Source organism: Perca fluviatilis, chromosome 14 (genome assembly GCF_010015445.1).
Source record: "Perca fluviatilis chromosome 14, GENO_Pfluv_1.0, whole genome shotgun sequence".
NCBI classification, from domain to species: Eukaryota; Metazoa; Chordata; class Actinopteri; order Perciformes; family Percidae; genus Perca; species Perca fluviatilis.
The window spans coordinates 21,072,510-21,092,069 of NC_053125.1; the positions used below are offsets into that span (position 1 = coordinate 21,072,510).

At 42.2% G+C, this 19,560-nt stretch overlaps 1 pseudogene; it reads right to left on the reverse strand.

Annotated features, from left to right (window-relative positions):
* Window positions 1-13,725: 13,725 nt before the first annotated feature.
* Window positions 13,726-18,595, reverse strand: LOC120573680 (annotated as a pseudogene).
* Between the last annotated feature and the right edge of the window lie 965 nt (window positions 18,596-19,560).

Genomic DNA, 19,560 nt, shown 5'->3' on the forward strand with positions numbered 1-19,560 from the left:
TGCAATAATTGACTTTTTAGAATTTTTTAGACTTTTTTTAGTTAACACAACATGGTGTCATTATTTTAAGTTGATATGGTGAGCAAACACGTCCAGCAGTTACGGAGCAACTTAATCATTCATTAGGAGTCGTGTTTGTGTCTACTTAATGAATATTAATCCAATATTCACTCTCGTTTAACTCTGTTAAACAGTTTTTCCTGAAGGAAGTATCTGGTTGTTTAGCTGCTAAATGCTCCGCTACAGTATGTTCACCAGCATGTGTTGAGGAAGTTACTTTTAAAAAGTAGTGTTTGCTCGTTACTCATTTCTTCTTAAAAAAGTTAGTTTACCCTTAGTTACTTAGTTACCCCCTGTTAAAGGTAACTTTTTACTTTATTCGTTACTTTTATAAGCAGGTGTCTCTGGCAGAGACTGAAGTTAATTATACAAAAACTATCTTTGACCATAAAGCCAATCTATGGTTTATCAGTGAAGTGAACTACACTGCAGACTGGATTCTCTAGCCTACTCACAGAGTGATGGCTGATTCATTATGAACGAGTCCAGCTCGTGTTGAATGCACATCGGCAGGTCATCGGCGTAAAGGCCCTGACACACCAACCCGGATAACCGGGCCGTAGGACAGTCGCGCGCAGGTTGGTGACTCGGAGTCTGTTTGGTGTGTTCCGTGCGATGTCCGTCGGAGGGGCCGTCGGCCTTCACTTTGGCCGACCTGACTTGCTGGGTCGGAGGGTGGGGAAGTCGGACTCAATGACCAATCTGATTGGTGGAGTGCTAACCTGGAAATGGCGAGTGGGATGAGTGACGAACGCCTCTCAAAATCTGACGAAAATCTTTGTCGATCTGAAATGAAGACAGATTCAGCAACGGTATGGCCTATTTCTCGCTTAAAATGTTTTCAGAAACACGTTTCAGTGAACTATTTTCGTAAAATACGAGATTGTATTTCGAACAAGCCGCCATTATCGGTCAGCTGGAGAAGCCAGACCCACGTGACGCGTTCGTCATTTCCGGTTTAAATTTTTTGTATTATGTCTCACGCACGCGCAGAAAGTACGCTCAAGTCGGCGTCGCTTCGGTGTGTTCTAAGGCACTTTTGGACATCAGGGAGCCGACTGATCAGTCCGACTGCCTTTTCTGCCATCAGGTTGGTGTGTCAGGGCCTTTACACAGTGTTAGTGTGTATGTAATGCCTGTAGCGACTTGTACCGGTCATGCAGCCACGATGGTCCGTGCATTGTCGTATACATATGAAGCCTCTTTTCTGGAAATCCTTGCGCGGCGCTGCACCGGAGTAGTAGCGGTGTTATGAGCCCATCTCCACCGCATCCATCTGTGAGGTTGTCAGCTTTGCGTCTGCCTGGCATGCTCTGTTTGTAGGACGGCCGATTTAACCTCCAGTCCTCAGCGATGTAGTGGCATGTGTCTAGTAGTTCTCCGCTCAGAGCACCGTCCAGCAAGAAGCCACAAAGCTTAAAATGCTCTCAGTAAGTAAGGAAGCGTTGGCTGCTTCTTGCCATGATGGCTCTGCTACCAGCCTCTGTCACGTACCGTGTGGAGCTTGTGAGCGTGCAGCTGAGAAGGCAGTGTCGCTGTCAAATCTGTCCCTGGGAAAAGTAACGTTGCGCCGAATTGAAAAAGGAACTACGTTTCGTTACCAAATTTTCAGTAGTAGTAGTTATTAATTCCATGGGTTTGTGGATTTGCTGTTTTTTTCTAATTGTTAGTTGGACTTGGAATTAGGATTATGAGAAGCAGCTGTGATTACCCCCCCCACAGCTCATGATTGGCCACAGGATCTAATGACGTGCTTGTTAAAGGTGGACGCGAAACAGGTGCAGGCGAGAAAAAAGGAGGACAAAGAAAGAGAATCCCTGATGTGACCTGCCGGAAGAGAGTTGTGTTTTTAAGTTATATTTTGATTGCTGTGCAGAAGTAACCAGTTTGATTTTCTTGACTGTTTTGTTTTGCTGGTGTAATAACCTGATTCACATCAGTTATTTTGTATTTTTCTCTGTTCTTAAATATGTGGGTTATTGATATGCATAACCTTTCTTTGGTTTATGTTAATGTGCATTAGGCTACATTTATTGAAATCAATAAGTTTTATTCTGTTCATAAAGTTATTTGCAGGTAATATTTTACTTGATGTGTTAATGCTTGTTTAGTAAAAGAAAAAATAACTTAATTATTTACTTTAGAGATGACCTGAGTTTGATTTCCTGTTGACCTCTGGGGATCACGCGAAGAAGAAAAAAAGGAAGGAGGAGAGGAAAAGGAGAAACACGAGGGTGTAGAGTAGAGCAGAGTTGAGTACATAGTGAGAGACAAAACGTATAGCCTAGCGTTTTAATGTGCATTTTAAATACATAAGACTGCGAACTGTTTCCTTTATCGCTCTACGAGTGTGAGTCGGCACTGTTTACTGCTGGCCAAGTGTGGTTTCATCGGACTGAAGCAGCTAGCCAGCTTAGCTAACACGCCACCATCGCCGGAGAGACGACGGCCGCCTTCTTCGCCGGCACGGACCGGAGCGGAGACTGTGGTCGGGAAAGGTTTCGGAGTTCGACGCGGAGGTGTTACTACGGAGGTTCTGCTGCTCATCGCTTCTGTGCGGACTGAAACGGTCTGGAGAGAGGACGCGGTAGGAACTGTTCTCGCTCTACAGAGGTAGGCCTACTGGTGGCCTCGCTCTTCTTTTCATCCTGAGCTCCAACTTTAAGCGCGCCAACGAAATTTAATGCAAGCTTGCTAAAAGAACGAACTAAAACAAAAAGTGCACTCAGGTACAAAAATACTAAAAACTAAACGGCCCGGGTCTATCTGTTTCTATTTTATTTTCATATTGTGATTTCCCTGTATTAACGTGAATTGAATCCTGCATTCCGTGAATACAAAGTTGAACCGAGATATGGTATCTGTGTTGTTTCTCATTATACTGTAAAACTAGATGGGTTAATTAATATATATTGAGCCTTAAGTTAGTATTGTTTTGTTATTAAATTAGGATTGTTCCCCTAGCCTCTCATTAGTTACCAAAGTCATAACGAGAGTCCTATCTACCCTAGACAGATTTATTATACACTGAGATGTCTCTTTCACCATATTATCAAGTAATCCAAGGGTGTAACACTGTGATTGCTGCATAAAGTGTTTTTTCATATTTCGAGCCTATGGTGAAAGGGTTACATTTTTGGGGGCTCGTCTGGGATCATTTTTTTTTGTGTAAATTTATAGATGTTTTGATGTTGAGTGCAGATTGACCCTTTCACGTAGAATACATAAGCTGTGTAATTAACATTGTGCATTCCCTGTTTGTTTTGAGCACACAAAATGGATGCTGCTGAGATTGAAGCTTGGTGTAAAAGGAAGCAGTTAGGTCGTGAAAATGCAGTAGTGTTAAGTGATGTTGCTACCGATGTCACAGATGATACTCTGTTTGAAGCTCTGAGTCTAGTTAAAGTTTTAGGAAAGACTGAGATAGTTGATCGCTGCCTAGATACAGCCTCCAAGACACATTTTGTGTTGATTCAGACATCCACTGACCTTACTAAACATACCTTACCTGATCGTGTTGGGCTTCCTGGAGGGGCTGGACCCTGGCCTGCCCATGTGCTCCCTGCTCTTGTGGAGGGTGAAGATTTTGAAGCTAAACTCTTGACATTTCTAAAGCATGAAGGAAAATCCATGACTGACGTTAAAGGCCTACTCAACCCTTCACCCCTTGACATGAACACTGCATTGATTAATGCAATCAGTTCTCTGGTGGATAAATGCAACACTGTGCCTGCCGATACTCAAAGTTACCGAAAGCTCCGCACATTTTCTGGTGTAAAACCTACCCCCAGTGGGGAAGAAGAATATGATGCATGGGCGGAGCAGACAATGCATTTGTTGGAGGAATGGCAATGCAGTGACAATGTGAAGAAACAAAGGATAGTAGAAAGTCTAAAAGGTCTTGCTGCTGACATAGTTAGGTTTCTACGGGCGCAGAACCCCAGTGCTACTTCATATGACTACATGCAAGCTTTGGAAACAGCTTTTGGAACTACTGAGAGTCCAGCTGACCTTCTTGTAAAATTCAGACACACATTTCAATGTGAAGGGGAGAAAATGTCTGCCTTCTTGCTTAGGTTGGATAAACTGCTACACTGTGTGTTCCGGAAAGGGGGAGTGGAGCTGTCTGAAATGAATCAACTCCGCATCGAGCAGATTGTGAGAGGTGCATTGCCACAAGACATGATTGCCCTTCGCATCCGTATGACACACAAGCTGCGAGATCCTCCTACTTTCAATGAGTTGTTAAAAGAGGTAAGAGAGGAAGAGGACATGCTTCAGACTAGGAATGATGTCAAGAGCACAGTGATATCTAACACTGTTACTCCTGTTTCCAAGCCCGCTTCTGAAACGAAAGTCAATCCTGAAATGGAACAACTGAGAAAAGAAATTAGTGTCATGAAAGCTGAAATGATTAGCTTCAAAGCTGCTACAGTTGCAACACAGCCCGACACCCAAAGTCCACAGCCTGAAATCCCCATCACGGCAAGATACAGGAGTAACGAAACCTCACAAAGGGTTGGCAATGATGATGAAAGATCCAGAGTATTTTGTTACAGATGTGGGGAGGATGGACGTTATAAGCGGGATTGTAAAGGTGACGAAAACCTCAAGAAAGTCAACAAGCGCCTAATCAAACTGACAAGGAAGTCGTTAAACTACCGCGGGAACCAGTAAAGGAACGGCCTGGCAACCCGTTGGTGAAAACACGTTCCACCAAGTGCATCAATCCAGACGAGAAAGTTGAAGACGCTATACCAGAAGGCTTAGTGGGGCCAAGCTCTGCTGTACCAGTGCAGATTGAGGGCATTTATGCTAAAGCCATACTCGATAGTGGTTCTCAAGTCACTTTGCTGTACAGATCTTTCTACGACAGATACTTGACACACCTGCCATTGACACCCATCAGTGTTTTGCAATTATGGGGTCTTAGTTCTTCTGATTACCCCTATGATGGCTATTTGTCACTTAAGTTGGAGTTTTTGGAAGCTGACGTAGGACTGACTGAGACCATTGATGCCCTTGTGTTGGTCTGTCCCGACCCAGTTGTGAAAGGTGAAGCTTCCATGCTTGTTGGTACAAACACACCGACCGTGAGACGACTACTTAAGAGCTGTAAAGAAAGAAGAGGAGAAAATGTCTTAAGCTCAATGCACATTCACCCTACTTTCAGAAAGGTTTTTGAAGAGCTTGCAGAGCTCCCATCTGATGATTTTATTGATAAAGACGACAACAAGAGAGGAACGGTGTGGTTCACACAAAATAAACCTATTACTTTGCGTCCTGGAGGGGTAGCCAGAGTGACAGGTGTGCCAAAGTTTCAAGGAATGCTGAGCACTCATGCCATACTTGTGGACTCACCTGATGAACCTGCAGAAGAACCGCGGTTTCCGGAAGGGCTCTTGGTAAGACCGGAATTGCAGGCATCCGGTGTGATGTCTAAGAAGATCACTGTGCTGGTCAGAAATGTGTCAGCAAGAGAAATCACATTGATCAGGGGAATGCCAGTTGCTCATCTGTTCCCCGTCGACGTCATGCCATCTCATTCTGTAAATAAAGAGTCCAATGTTGAGTCAGCTGAGAAAGTAACCCCATCTTCCTTCAACTTTGGAGATTCGCCAGTCCCTAAGGAATGGAAGGACAGATTAGTGGGGAAAATGATGGAACACAGGGAGGTTTTCTCGACCCATGAGTTTGATGTCGGCTGCTGTAGAAGTACACACCACACTATCAAATGCACTGAGCACAAACCGTTTCGAGAGAGGTCGCGTCGGCTGCCACCTGCTGACGTCGAGGCATTGAGACAGCATCTTTCACAACTGAAAGCTGCTGGGATCATCACTGACTCACGAAGTCCTTACGCTTCACCCATTGTGGTGGTGAGGAAGAAGAATGGAAAGATTAGGATGTGTGTGGACTTCAGGACATTAAACAGACGCACTATTCCTGACCAGTATACAGTGCCAAGGATTGAAGATGCATTGGCATGTCTGAGTGGAAGCAAGTGGTTTAGTGTGCTAGACCTCCGAAGTGGATACTACCAAGTGCCTATGGATCAAGCTGACAAAGAGAAAACAGCTTTCATCTGCCCAGTTGGCTTCTATCAGTTTGAAAGGATGCCACAGGGAGTGACAGGGGCTCCAGCAACTTTCCAGCGGATCATGGAACAAACTGTTGGGGATATGAATTTGCTGGAAGTCTTAGTTTATTTGGATGATCTTATCGTGTTTGGAGCAACCCTTGAAGAGCACGAGGCAAGGCTGTTAAAGGTGCTTGACCGCCTAAAGACCGAGGGTCTCAAACTGTCACTGGATAAATGCCAGTTTTGTCTACCATCCGTGACTTATGTGGGACATATCATCTCTCAAGATGGAGTATCCACAGACCCAAAGAAGACTGAAGCTGTAACCACCTGGCCCAGACCAACTACTGTGACTGCTTTGCGGTCATTTCTTGGGTTCTGTGGATACTACAGACGCTTTGTGAAGGATTACTCCAAAGTGGTCTATCCATTGAACCAGCTGTTGTCCGGCTACCCACCCGCTGCCAAGAAGGCTAAGATGAAAGAGGGCAACACCTACCTAAACCCGTCGGAGCCTTTTGGTTGTAGGTGGGATGAAAAATGTGAAGTAGCTTTTCAGGAGCTGAAGCAGAGGCTTACCCAAGCTCCTGTGTTGGCCTTCGCAAACCCACAACTACCATATGTGCTGCATGTGGATGCTAGCCAAGAAGGTCTAGGTGGCGTGTTGTATCAGGACCAAGGAGAAGGGTTAAGACCAGTCGCCTTCGTTAGTCGAAGCCTTTCCCCATCTGAGAGACATTACCCGGCCCATAAACTAGAGTTTTTGGCCTTGAAGTGGGCGGTGGTGGACAAATTGCATGATTACCTGTACGGGACAACGTTTGAAGTGAGAACGGATAACAACCCGTTAACCTACGTGTTGACGTCTGCCAAGTTAGATGCTACGGGTCACCGCTGGCTTGCCGCATTGTCCACTTACGACTTCAGTCTCAAGTACAGATCAGGTGCTCAAAACATTGGTGCTGAGGCGCTCTATCTCGCTTACACCCCACACCAACCCACGGACAGGAGTGGAAAGATGTACCTGCAACCGGTGTGAGAGCCATGTGCCAGATGTCTGTGGTGACTAAACAGAAAAACCAATGTCCTGATAGAGCAGTTGACCACCTGGGACTCTCTATACATGCCATCCCACAAGCCTACTGCAATATTTCTACCCTGAGTGTCAAGGGGATGCCTCTGTTAAGTCCTACAGAGCTATCAAATGCTCAACAAGAAGATCCTGGCCTTGGCGAAGTATGTTCAGCTCTCAGCAGTGGAGATGCAACGCACGTGGATAAGACAAGGCATCCATTTTGCCCTCTGCTTCTGAGAGAGTGGGATCGGTTAAAGCTAAAAGAAGGAGTCATGTATCGCATCACCAGTCCACCTGGCAAACACTGCCGTTTTCAGCTGGTCTTGCCAGAAAAGTACAGGAAGATGGTGATGAAATCACTGCATGATGACTCCGGTCATTTGGGCCTTGACAAAACATACGGGCTAATTAAAGATAGATTTTACTGGCCACGGATGAAGTCTGATGTCGAGGATTACTGCAAATCCTGTGTGCGGTGCATAAAGAGAAAGACTCTACCCAAGAAAGTTGCTCCGCTCGCTCATATGCAAAGTGATGGACCTTTAGACCTTGTGTGTATGGATTTTTTGTCCATCGAACCGGACTCGAGAAATACAGAACATGTCCTGGTCATTACTGATCACTATACCCGCTATGCTCAGGCCTTTCCAACAAGGGACCAAAAATCCTCTACGGTGGCTAAAGTGTTAATGGAGAAATACTTTGTCCATTATGGATTGCCAAAGAGGATGCACAGTGATCAAGGACGGGATTTTGAGAGTCGTCTTATTCATCAGTTACTGAGTACACTTGGGGTTGAGAAATCAAGAACTACGCCCTATCATCCTCAAGGGGATCCGCAGCCTGAGAGATTTAATAGGACACTGTTAAACATGCTGGGGACCCTGGAGCAAACCGGTAGAAAAAAGTGGAGTCAGCACATTGGCCACCTTGTCCACGCCTACAATTGCACTCCAAATGAGGCCACTGGGTTTTCGCCCTATTACCTAATGTTTGGACGTGAGGCGAGATTGCCTGTGGATTTGTGTTTTGGAACATCCAGCGACGGCACACAACAAGAAACCTACCTCAAGTATGTGACAGATATGAGGAAGGACTTGAAAGCTGCATATGAACTCGCAGAATCCACTGCCGCCAAGCAGAATGAAGGCAATAAGCGGAGGTATGACCAGAAGATACGTTACTCGCAGCTATTGCCTGGAGACAGAGTTTTGATAAGGAATCTGGGATTGCAGGGAAAGCATAAACTGGCAGATCGCTGGGCTTCAACTCCTTATGTAGTGGAAAGTCAGATGCCAAACTTACCAGTGTTCCGGGTGAGACCAGAAGATTGTAGCGGACCCGTCAAAGTTCTCCATCGAAATCACCTTCTGCCTCTAGGACAGACAGTGCGTCTGGACCCAGTTCCTGTTGCTGATCCTACGCCTAGTAGGAGAGTCCTCCGAAGGAGAAGGAAGACACGTCACAAAGATATACCAGAAGATGGCAAAATGTCACAGCAAACACCAGACAACAAATCTGGGGAAGGAGAAGTGAAACCAGACGATTGTGATGAAAAAGAGTACACAGACTCAGAAAATGAAGAGCTTGGGATGTGGTATGACTTACCTGTCAGAATCCCCGGGAATAGAGTGGATGAAGAAATGTCAGAACCATTTAGCCTGGATTTGGATCTTGTATTGAATAAAATGACTGGACAACCAGAGGTGATACAGTCAGGAGTGATGCAAGATATTGTGGAAACGGATGAAGGAGAAAATGGACCAGAATCTATTGAGACACAAAGGAGAAGCTGAGCTAACAGAAACAATAGAGACACAAGAAACAATCCAAAGAGATGCAACCTTGGATGTAGAGAATCACTCCCTTCAAGAAAGCACAGAAACTGAAAACGAGACCAGACGAACTCAAAGAGCCAGAAGAGCTCCTTTTCGATTAACATATGACACACCAGGACATCCAAGCATCTTAGCAGCTCACTCTGTGAGATATGTCTCTTGCCTTTATAAGTGGATAGGTTCCCCTGTTATAACCTAGTCATAGGTGCTAGCTTTATTCAAAAAACCAAAAAAAAAAAAAAAAAAAAACCCTCACAATTTATGTTGTGCCATGTTTGCTTATGTTTTTATAAAAGCACTAAGTCATGAGGGTCATGTCTTATATTGGTGAGGGGTGAGTGTAATAACCTGATTCACATCAGTTATTTTGTATTTTTCTCTGTTCTTAAATATGTGGGTTATTGATATGCATAACCTTTCTTTGGTTTATGTTAATGTGCATTAGGCTACATTTATTGAAATCAATAAGTTTTATTCTGTTCATAAAGTTATTTGCAGGTAATATTTTCTGATGTGTTAATGCTTGTTTAGTAAAAGAAAAAATAACTTAATTATTTACTTTAGAGATGACCTGAGTTTGATTTCCTGTTGACCTCTGGGGATCACGGCAAGAAGAAAAAAGGAAGGAGGGAGAGGAAAAGGAGAAACACGAGGGTGTAGAGTAGAGCAGAGTTGAGTACATAGTGAGAGACAAAACGTATATGCCTAGCGTTTTAATGTGCATTTTAAATACATAAGACTGCGAACTGTTTCCTTTATCGCTCTACGAGTGTGGGGCGACACTGTTTACTGCTGCGCCAAGTGTGGTTTCATCGGACTGAAGCAGCTAGCCAGCTTAGCTAACACGCCACCATCACCGGAGAGACGACGGCCGCCTTCTTGCCGGCACGGACGGAGCGGAGACTGTGGCCGGGAAAAGGTTTCGGAGTTCGACGCGGAGGTGTTACTACGGAGGTTCTGCTGCTCAGCTTCTGTGCGGACTGAAACGGTCTGGAGAGAGGGCGCGGTAGGAACTGTTCTCGCTCTACAGAGGTAGGCCTACTGGTGGCCTCGCTCTTCTTTTCATCCTGAGCTCCAACTTTAAGCGCGCAACGAAATTTAATGCAAGCTTGCTAAAAGAACGAACTAAAACAAAAAGTGCACTCAGGTACAAAAATACTAAAAACTAAACGGCCCGGGTCTATCTGTTTCTATTTTATTTTCATATTGTGATTTCCCTGTATTAACGTGAATTGAATCCTGCATTCCGTGAATACAAAGTTGAACCGAGATATGGTATCTGTGTTGTTTCTCATTATACTGTAAAACTAGATGGGTTAATTAATATATATTGAGCCTTAAGTTAGTATTGTTTTGTTATTAAATTAGGATTGTTCCCCTAGCCTCTCATTAGTTACCAAAGTCATAACGAGAGTCCTATCTACCCTAGACAGATTTATTATACACTGAGATGTCTCTTTCACCATGTTATCAAGTAATCCAAGGGTGTAACACTGTGATTGCTGCATAAAGTGTTTTTTCATATTTCGAGCCTATGGTGAAAGGGTTACACTGGTAACAAAGGACCTCACACAACTGTGTGACATTAACGTTGTGAAACGGTTGTAGCTTGGATCAGTTTAGGCAAAATACTACTTGGTTAGTATGGCGAAGGGTGGGGGGGTTACGGTAGTTAGACAAAATTAGACAACACACTTAATTATATTAAGTGTGTTGCTCGACAACGCCACCTTTAAAATACATAAAATAAGTTACTTTAAAAAAAGGCACAGGTTCTTTTATGCAAGGGAGAGCAGTGGAACCCAAGGAACGAATGACAAAAAGAGGTTATAATACAACATCATAATGTATTTCAGCAAAGCAAGTGAGGCTTCAAAAACAAAAACAAAAACCTTTAAAAAAAGAAAAATGTCTCAAATTAAATCTCTACATAAAAAACATAAAGGTAAGGGAGCTCAGCTTGGTTATCGCATCAGAGTCCATTATCGCAGGTACAGCCGCACCGATCTGTTGTCTTTACCTTCAGCTTCCTCCTCGGCAAACCTCGCTCTACGATATGAAACGCTCGTCCTGCGCCCGGCGGCCATAAGCCTCACCAAAACCCGCAGTTGGCGAAACATCAATGGTAATTAAACACATGGGTAGAGGAAGTTGAAGTAATGGCACACAGCCCTAATCAAACACTACAAATAAAAGCATGCAAATCACACACTACAAAATAAAAGCATGCCAGGGCTAAAGCAACACAACAAAACAAACAATGCAAACAGAAAGTGAATCAATTATTAAAGCACAGCAAATAAATTAACACGCAAAACAGATGACATATCAGGAATAAATACAGTGCCTTGCGAAGTATTCGCGCCCCTATGAACTTTTTCGACCTTTTGCCACATTTCAGGCTTCAAACATAAAGATATAAAACTGTAATTTTTGTGACGAATCAACAACAAGTGGGACACAATCATGAAGTGGAACGAAATTTATTGGATATTTCAAACCTTTTTAACAAATAAAAAACTGAAAAATTGGGTGTGCAAAATTATTCAGCCCCCTTCAGTTAATACTTTGTAGCGCCACCTTTTGCTGCGATTACAGCTGTAAGTCGCGTGGGTATGTCTCTATCAGTTTTGCACATCGAGGGACTGAAATATTTGCCCATTCCTCCTTGCAAAACAGCTCGAGCTCAGTGAGGTTGGATGGAGAGCGTTTGTGAACAGCAGTTTTCAGTTCTTTCCACAGATTCTCGATTGGATTCAGGTCTGGACTTTGACTTGGCCATTCTAACACCTGGATATGTTTATTTGTGAACCATTCCATTGTAGGAATTTTTCTTTACGTTTTGGATCATTGTCTTGTTGGAAGACAAATCTCCGTCCCAGTCTCAGGTCTTTTGCTTTTCCTTTTGAACTCCATCAGGTTTTCTTCCAGAATGGTCCTGTATTTGGCTCCATCCATCTTCCCATAAATTTTAACCATCTTCCCTGTCCCTGCTGAAGAAAAGCAGACCAAAACCATGATGCTGCCACCACCATGTTTGACAGTGGGGATGGTGTGTTCAGGGTGATGAGCTGTGTTGCTTTTTGCATTGTTGCCAAAAGTTCGATTTTGGTTTCATCTGACCAGAGCACCTTCTTCCACATGTTTGGTCTCCCCGGTGGCTTCTGGCAAACTTTAAACGACACTTTTTATGTTTAAGAAATGGCTTTCTTCTTGCCACTCTTCCATAAAGGCCAGATTTGCGCAGTATACGACTGATTGTTGTCCTATGGACAGAGTCTCCCACCTCAGCTGTAGATCTCTGCAGTTCATCCCGCAGTGATCATGGGCGCCTCTTGGCTGCATCTCTGATCAGTCTTCTCCTTGTATGAGCTGAAAGTTTAGAGGGATGGCCGGGGTCTTCGTAGATTTGCAGTGGTCTGATACTCCTTCCATTTCAATATTATCGCTTGCACAGTGCTCCTTGGGATGTTTAAAGCTTGGGAGATCTTTTTGTTTCCAAATCGAGTTTAAACTTCTCCACAACAGTATCTCGGACCTGCCTGGTGTGTTCCTTGTTCTTCATGATGCTCTCTGCGCTTTACACGGACCTCTGAGACTATCACAGAGCAGGTGCATTTATACGGAGACTTGATTACACACAGGTGGATTCTATTTATCATCATTAGTCATTTAGGTCAACATTGGATTATTCAGAGATCCTCACTGAACTTCTGGAGAGAGTTTGCTGCACTGAAAGTAAAGGGGCTGAATAATTTTGCGCCCAATTTTTCAGTTTTTATTTCTTAAAAAAGTTTGAAATATCCAATAAATTTCGTTCCACTTTATGATTGTGTCCCACTTGTTGATTCTTCCCCAAAAAAATACAGTTTTATATCTTTATGTTTGAAGCCTGAAATGTGCCAAAAGGTCGAAAAGTTCAAGGGGGCGAATACTTTTGCAAGGCACTGTAAGACACAGCAAACCAAAACATACTTGCACAAAACTATAACCAAACACAAAAACTCTGCCGTGTGGCACCAAAAAAAAGAGATTGTGGTTTGGTTTGAAATCAGTATGTTTGTAACATTACGCCTTAGTACTCAGGGTTCAAAATTAACTTTTTCGTCCGCCAGCCAAATTGGCTAGTGAAATTTCAAATTTCACCATTGTTCTTTTTGGCTGGTGAGTGAAGCCAAACTACCAGCCATTTGTGTATTTTACCAGCAATTGGCTGGTAGATGGTGCTAATTTTGAACCCTGTTAGAAATATACTGGAGCACCTAGTATGAGATAGGGAGGAGGTTGGGGCGGATGGGTGGCTCCCAAAAAACTATGTACAATAAGTCTGTATGTCATGTTCCACAAATACAAAGTGGGGCGGTATCTTTTTGTGTTCAATACAAACAGTATTTATATTTATAACTGAGCGTGTAATAAGTAGTTGAAAATAACATGCAAACTGAGGAAATAAAGGTTGAACAAGACAAAGACTTTGCAGTTGAAACAACTATTCATTTTGTGGTGCAACTTGAACAAATTGCAAAATCAATTAGAAATAAATCAAACATATAAATCAAAATATATACAAATTCTTAGGCAGAATTGAATTGATGTTAAACTTAAACACTTGCAATTAAACCAGAGAGAATAAAAAAAGCAATCTGCAAAATGACACAATCTCACAATTGTTATCTTCAATACGTAACTTTTATTTTCAGTTTCACAATTTTAAGTTCTCCATTGCCCATTTAGGCTATGGAATGACCTTTTGCAGTGCATTCAACAACATTTACACATTTTATTTACATTTATGTACAAGTGCGATATAATTTTGTAAAGATTATTTTGAATAATAAAATAAAAATCTTTACTCATGGATGTTGGCCTGTTGCAGGCCAGTGTTGGTCAAATATTATTGCAGTACAATAAATATAGGCCTAATATATATAATATATATATATTTTTTTTACATCAGTTAGCATCATCCTTTCTTATGACACATCATGCAGCTGACTCAAGGGTTATGTCCCGTCATTCCCTGACTCCTCCGTCAACAGGACAGATAATCAGCGGGGCGGTGTTCTTCCCATCTTCTTGAACACAAGGGTTAAAGTACGGGTAGAGTCAGGGGAGTTCAGCGCACGTCCGCTCCGTAAGTGTAAATGTGGGTCTTTCCTTCTGCGTCGTGAAGGACACCGACCCTTCGCGTAGTCCAGGAACACGCCCACTTTCTTGGGGGTTTTCCTGGAGGTGGAGGGTGACGGAGGGACCGGCACGACGCGCTGAGACTGCTACCTTTCCTCCGGAAATCGCCCAGTAACCGCTGTCGGGGCGGACCGTGATGGCCCCTTCCTGTTGATGGACTCCCTGGCCACGCCAAGATCCCAGTCTGTTTTATCCCCAACCTGAAACACAATGTCCAGAATAGAGTCAGACATGCAGGATTCCTTTATCTGTAGTTTAGTGCTGTAACTCTCTTTAGGTCAGGGCTGTGTTAGAATTTACTACATGTAGAACTTGCTGGAATTAAAGGTTGTAATATATCTAGTGTCTTGTGTGATTTATTAGAATTTTCCTGTACAATGTCATTTATTTCCAACAAAATAAATTTTTTTTTCATGTTATTGACTTTATTTCCAACACACACCCAGACTGAACTCGAAATACTTCTATTTGCCAACACAAACATACTACACACACCTGCCAAAAATATTTCTTTGTATTCACGTCAAACAGTGAGACAACTTTGATAAGGACAGAATGTTCCTTTTCTTGGTTGTCATCAAGATAATGCAGGTGTAGAACAGACAGCACCACTGTTCTCAAACTGTCATGGGTCAAAGCATCTCAGAATCACTGTTTTGCTATTTACCTACTTGCAGAGTTTCTGTTAGCTGATGTTAACATAAGATCATTTTTGCTAAAAACTGTGGCCTGGTGTCTTTCACAACAAGCAGGAGGAAAAAGTATGTGGTTTAATGCTACATAAGGATATAAGGAGGAACAAATAAAGAGCTTATTTGTAAAAACAGATACAATATCGTTTCAAATAATGTCATGTTGGTAATGTCTCTTCAACTGAAAAATACAGTAGAGAAGAGCTTGAAATACAAATAGAGTAAATGTGTGCGTGTTGAAACTGATTTAAATTGCTTGACTCCTATTGATGTTAAAGGTGAAAAACTACCAATTTGTGGAAACACTACAACGATCAAAGGCAAGAACTGAGTCACATTTGGGTCAGAAATTCCCATACCTGTTTTAGACAAAAATGTAATTTCTTATGGGTTAGGGTTAGTAACCCTAACCCTAACCCTGTATCCTGCTGGTCTTATCGGAAATTGGTCGTTAACTGTGAAAGCCGCTTTTGTACATCTGTGGTGGCAGGACACATTCAACTGGATTTGTTTAAATACACAGCTAGCTTAAAGTGTGTTTTCTTGTTTCTGATCTTCTCACCTGAACAACCCAGTAGCGTCTTCCAGATGCAAAGCTTTGTTTCCCCAAAACACGAGCCGGGAGTCAAAGCGCTGAGGACTGTCTGGGAGTGGAGAATTGTTCTTCTTGCTGCTGACTCTCACCTGTTAATTAACATATTCATTGTTATCATCATCATCATCATCATCATCATACTTCATCTTACTAAACATTAGCCTCATAAGTAGCAATTAATAACCTTGTCATTTTCCCATTCAGAGCATTTTAGTTTTATCTTGAGCCCTTTGAATTGATTTTCAAAAATCCAACCCTTTCCAATTTTCACGTCACAACATGTCTCATAATTTCCTCCTCTTTTACAGTAAAATGTCCCACAGCAGGGGATGTTTTTAATGCAAAAGCTCAACCAGCTTCTGAAAAATTCACTGTCTTTACAGACTCTAAATGTGAAAAATCCAATCTACTCTGAAGAACTACTAGTTTCCTAGAAAGACTGTGCTCTTTACACATTTAATTTAATGATCCAAAGTCAGACAATACCTTCTTTCTGTCTGCAGAAAGGACCAGCCCGGCCCAAGCAGTCTCAGGATCCACAGTGACATTGACTGCAGAAACGAAGAAAGAAGAAAACAGTGAGTCAGGTAATAAAAATGGGAACTAACCAAGGTTAAACTAGTTTATAGAAATAAGCAGTGGATGTGTGATTGTGAACATACCTGCATATTGATCCATCTTGTCTGTTTCTGCAAAAGGTAGAAGTAAAAGGTTATTTTTAAGCACTGATTTTCACAACAATCTTTAGTCATTTTGAGATGTAGATAATCATTTTCTGCCAAAAGATGTACCGACCTTCTGCAGACAGTTTGTTGGCAAGTTCCTGGCAGATGTCTCCAAGCTTGGAGACGGCTCTCATCACCACCCCCATGCAGTTATCTGAGTGGACTGCGACCTCAGACCACTCTCTAGTATGAGGGAATTCGCCTTAGAGACGGGAAACTCTAAAGATGGGGAAGGATGCACAGGTTTCTCATGAGTACAGTTCTTAAAATGCTGATTCAGATCAGTATAAATGCAGTGGAGGTATCTAACCTGTACGAGGTGAACAGGGTTCCGAGTGTGCTCCAGGTGCTGCAGCTCGCTGCTCCTCATCTGCAGATCATTGAGTTCCTCCTCCAGCTCCTGGAACAGCTCCTCAGCTCTCCTCTCAGCTTCTTGCTGCCTCTTCTCCAGCTCCTCGACCAGCCCGGCATGCTGTGTGCGGGGGCGCTTATCAGCATGCTGCAGATCTGCGCTGCTCTCTATTTCCCTCTCTGTGATTTCCTGGTAATAGAAACATTTAATGAATTAATTTAATTTACAGATAAAAACAGACAAACTTGGCCAGTTAGCTTTTTTTGAAAATGCATCCAAACAATAACTTACTCTGCTTACAGACACAGAATTTTGTATTTCCTTCACTTTTCTCAGTCTGGTGTGGATCATTGGTTGAATGGTGGATATCATCTCTCTCAAACGAATCTGCAAAAGGTAAAAACAAATATACAATTTTGAATAATGATGCAAAAAAAAAAAAAAAAGTTTCAAAGTCTTAAATGTTGACGGAGTTATTTTTCCCACTTAACAAAATACAGAAACAGGTTTCTATATTCGTACAAAAGAAGGAAAGTTGGCTCATTTAGAGGCTAAGTTTAAAGGAAGTTAATGAAATAAACGTTTCCTCACCTTGACCCTCTTGTTCTCCTCCTCCATGGGGACGGTCTTGTGGTGTTTGTGTTCCCTCTCTGTGCATTGAACACAAACAGGCTTATGGTCCTTCTTGCAGAACATTGTCAGCGGCTCATGGTGCTTTCTGCAGAGGTGACTGGTGGCGAAGGTGGCCGGATCAGTAAGTTGGTGTCTGTGCAGCGCTGGATCCCTCAGGTGTGGTGTGAGGTGAAGTTCACAATAAGAGGCCTGGCACAGGAGGCACGACTTGACTGATGGAGACTTGACAGATGGAGGCTTTTCTCCATGGCAGATGTCACAGGGAATCTCTTCAGGCTCGAAAAGTGGGATTGGGGGAAGTTTTCCTGCTTCCCACACGCAACATTCTCCTCCTGAGACCTTTTGATTCAAATTAAACATGTTAATTCTCAATTTTATATATTTAGCTTTTTATGTCTTTGTAAGCCTCTTAAGAAACCAACCTTTTATATAATTCAATGATTTGTTCATATCCTTGGTTGATCCTGAGTTGTGGACGCTTTCTGAATGTCTCTTTGCACAGCGGACACTCAGCCTTGGTCTTAGTGTCCCAGAAGCCGTCGATGCAGTCCAGGCAGAAGGTGTGTCCACATGGGATGGTGGCAGGCTTGGTGTAGATGTCCAGACAGATGCAGCAATTGAACTGCTCCTTAAACGGCTCATCAAGCGCCAAAATTGTTACTGAAGAAAAAGAACAAATTATAGTACTTAAACGTTCATGTCGGAGTGAAATGTTTGCACACAGTGTAATATTGGGCACAGGAAGATTTCATCACTAAATAAAACGATATTTTGAAAGTTTACCAAGGAATGCACCATACTCTAAAATTTTTCATAATTGTGCCAAATTATTCCTTGTAGCCTGCAAGACAGACGTTAGAAAAACTAACCACACATGACAAAGGAATTTGGATAAAAACAACAATTGCAAAATCATCCAAGTGTTTTATAGTTTATATATCCATCACAACCCTGTTATTTATAGTTTTGGACATTTTTTATGCAAGTTTGTGTTGTAATGTGCTGCATTCATTGAAATCAATATAGACTGTTCATGTAGACCTAGGATATTATAGTTTGAACTGAACTGAAATAACCCCATGTTCATTATTTCATTATTTTATATAAATAATATTAATAAAACAAGCCTCCATGAGATTACAAGACACAATATATGAATATATTTTTGAGTAAAAGAGTTGAAGAAAACACAATTCATATAATCAGATTGAAGATCGTCTTGTCTACAGCAAACTTTACAAAACGTAGATAAAAAAAGTTTTAATTCGTAAAAATGGTAATTAATGTCCCAGCAAAGGAGCAGCTCGTTGTCCTAAATTGTACCTGTAGTTTGGGTTGTCATGTTGAGCTCCTGATCGTCCTATGCAGAACAGATGCAGAACGTTCAGGATGTGGTGTTTAAACACTCAGTCACTCCGTCTCAATAAGCTCCTCCCCCACATCACTCAAACATTCTGGTATTTCTGGTTCTGAGGACATGTTGTCCTTACACGCGACTTGAATGTCTGTCTCTCAGCGCACAGACCACAACAATTTTTTCCATCTAAAACAATATGTCCATGAATGTGTGTCATAAAGCAGCAGCCAAAACGTAATTTATTATGCCCAGGTTAACGAGTGTTGTGAAACAAAATGTGACCTAGATTATCACTAGATCGTCTTCACCAAAATTCACACTATTCTATTCAATACAGGAGAAATCTACTTATCAAATGCCTTCTCTTGTAGGCTTTTGAGACAAAGTTGTTAAACTTAAAACACATTAATTTTATCATCTGTACACCTTAATTATTTAGTTTTGCAGACATTTAGTGGAAAATTATCTCTCCTTTTTCACAAAAGAAACCACAACTCTTTTCTTCTGTATTTCTCTCACACAATCTTTCATATCGCCTAATGTTTTTTTTTAACTGCCAACTTCAAGAATACCAGCTCCCAACTGTGCAACTTACATTCTCTAGATAAACAAGATGTAACCAATGATTCAGGACTAACTTTTAAATGAGGTCTTTAATTTTAGTTTTCTTTTTTATACAAGATGTTATTCATTACACATATCTTGCTTCTCAAGATGGATGTGCATAAATCACAAACGTGCAAGTTCCTCATTGTACATGTATGGATGTCAAGAAACATGTCGATTCGTTCTCAGTCCAAACTTGTAAAATACGGACCTTTGGACAGTGGCTGTCAGTGGCTGTCAGCATCTGAAGCAACGGAAAAACCCTTCAGCGTGTTTGTAGAAATTACCGGGGAGAGCAGCATCTACACTGGGTTTAGTGAGTAGTATGTAAGAGGGAAATTCCACTTAGGGAAGTTGG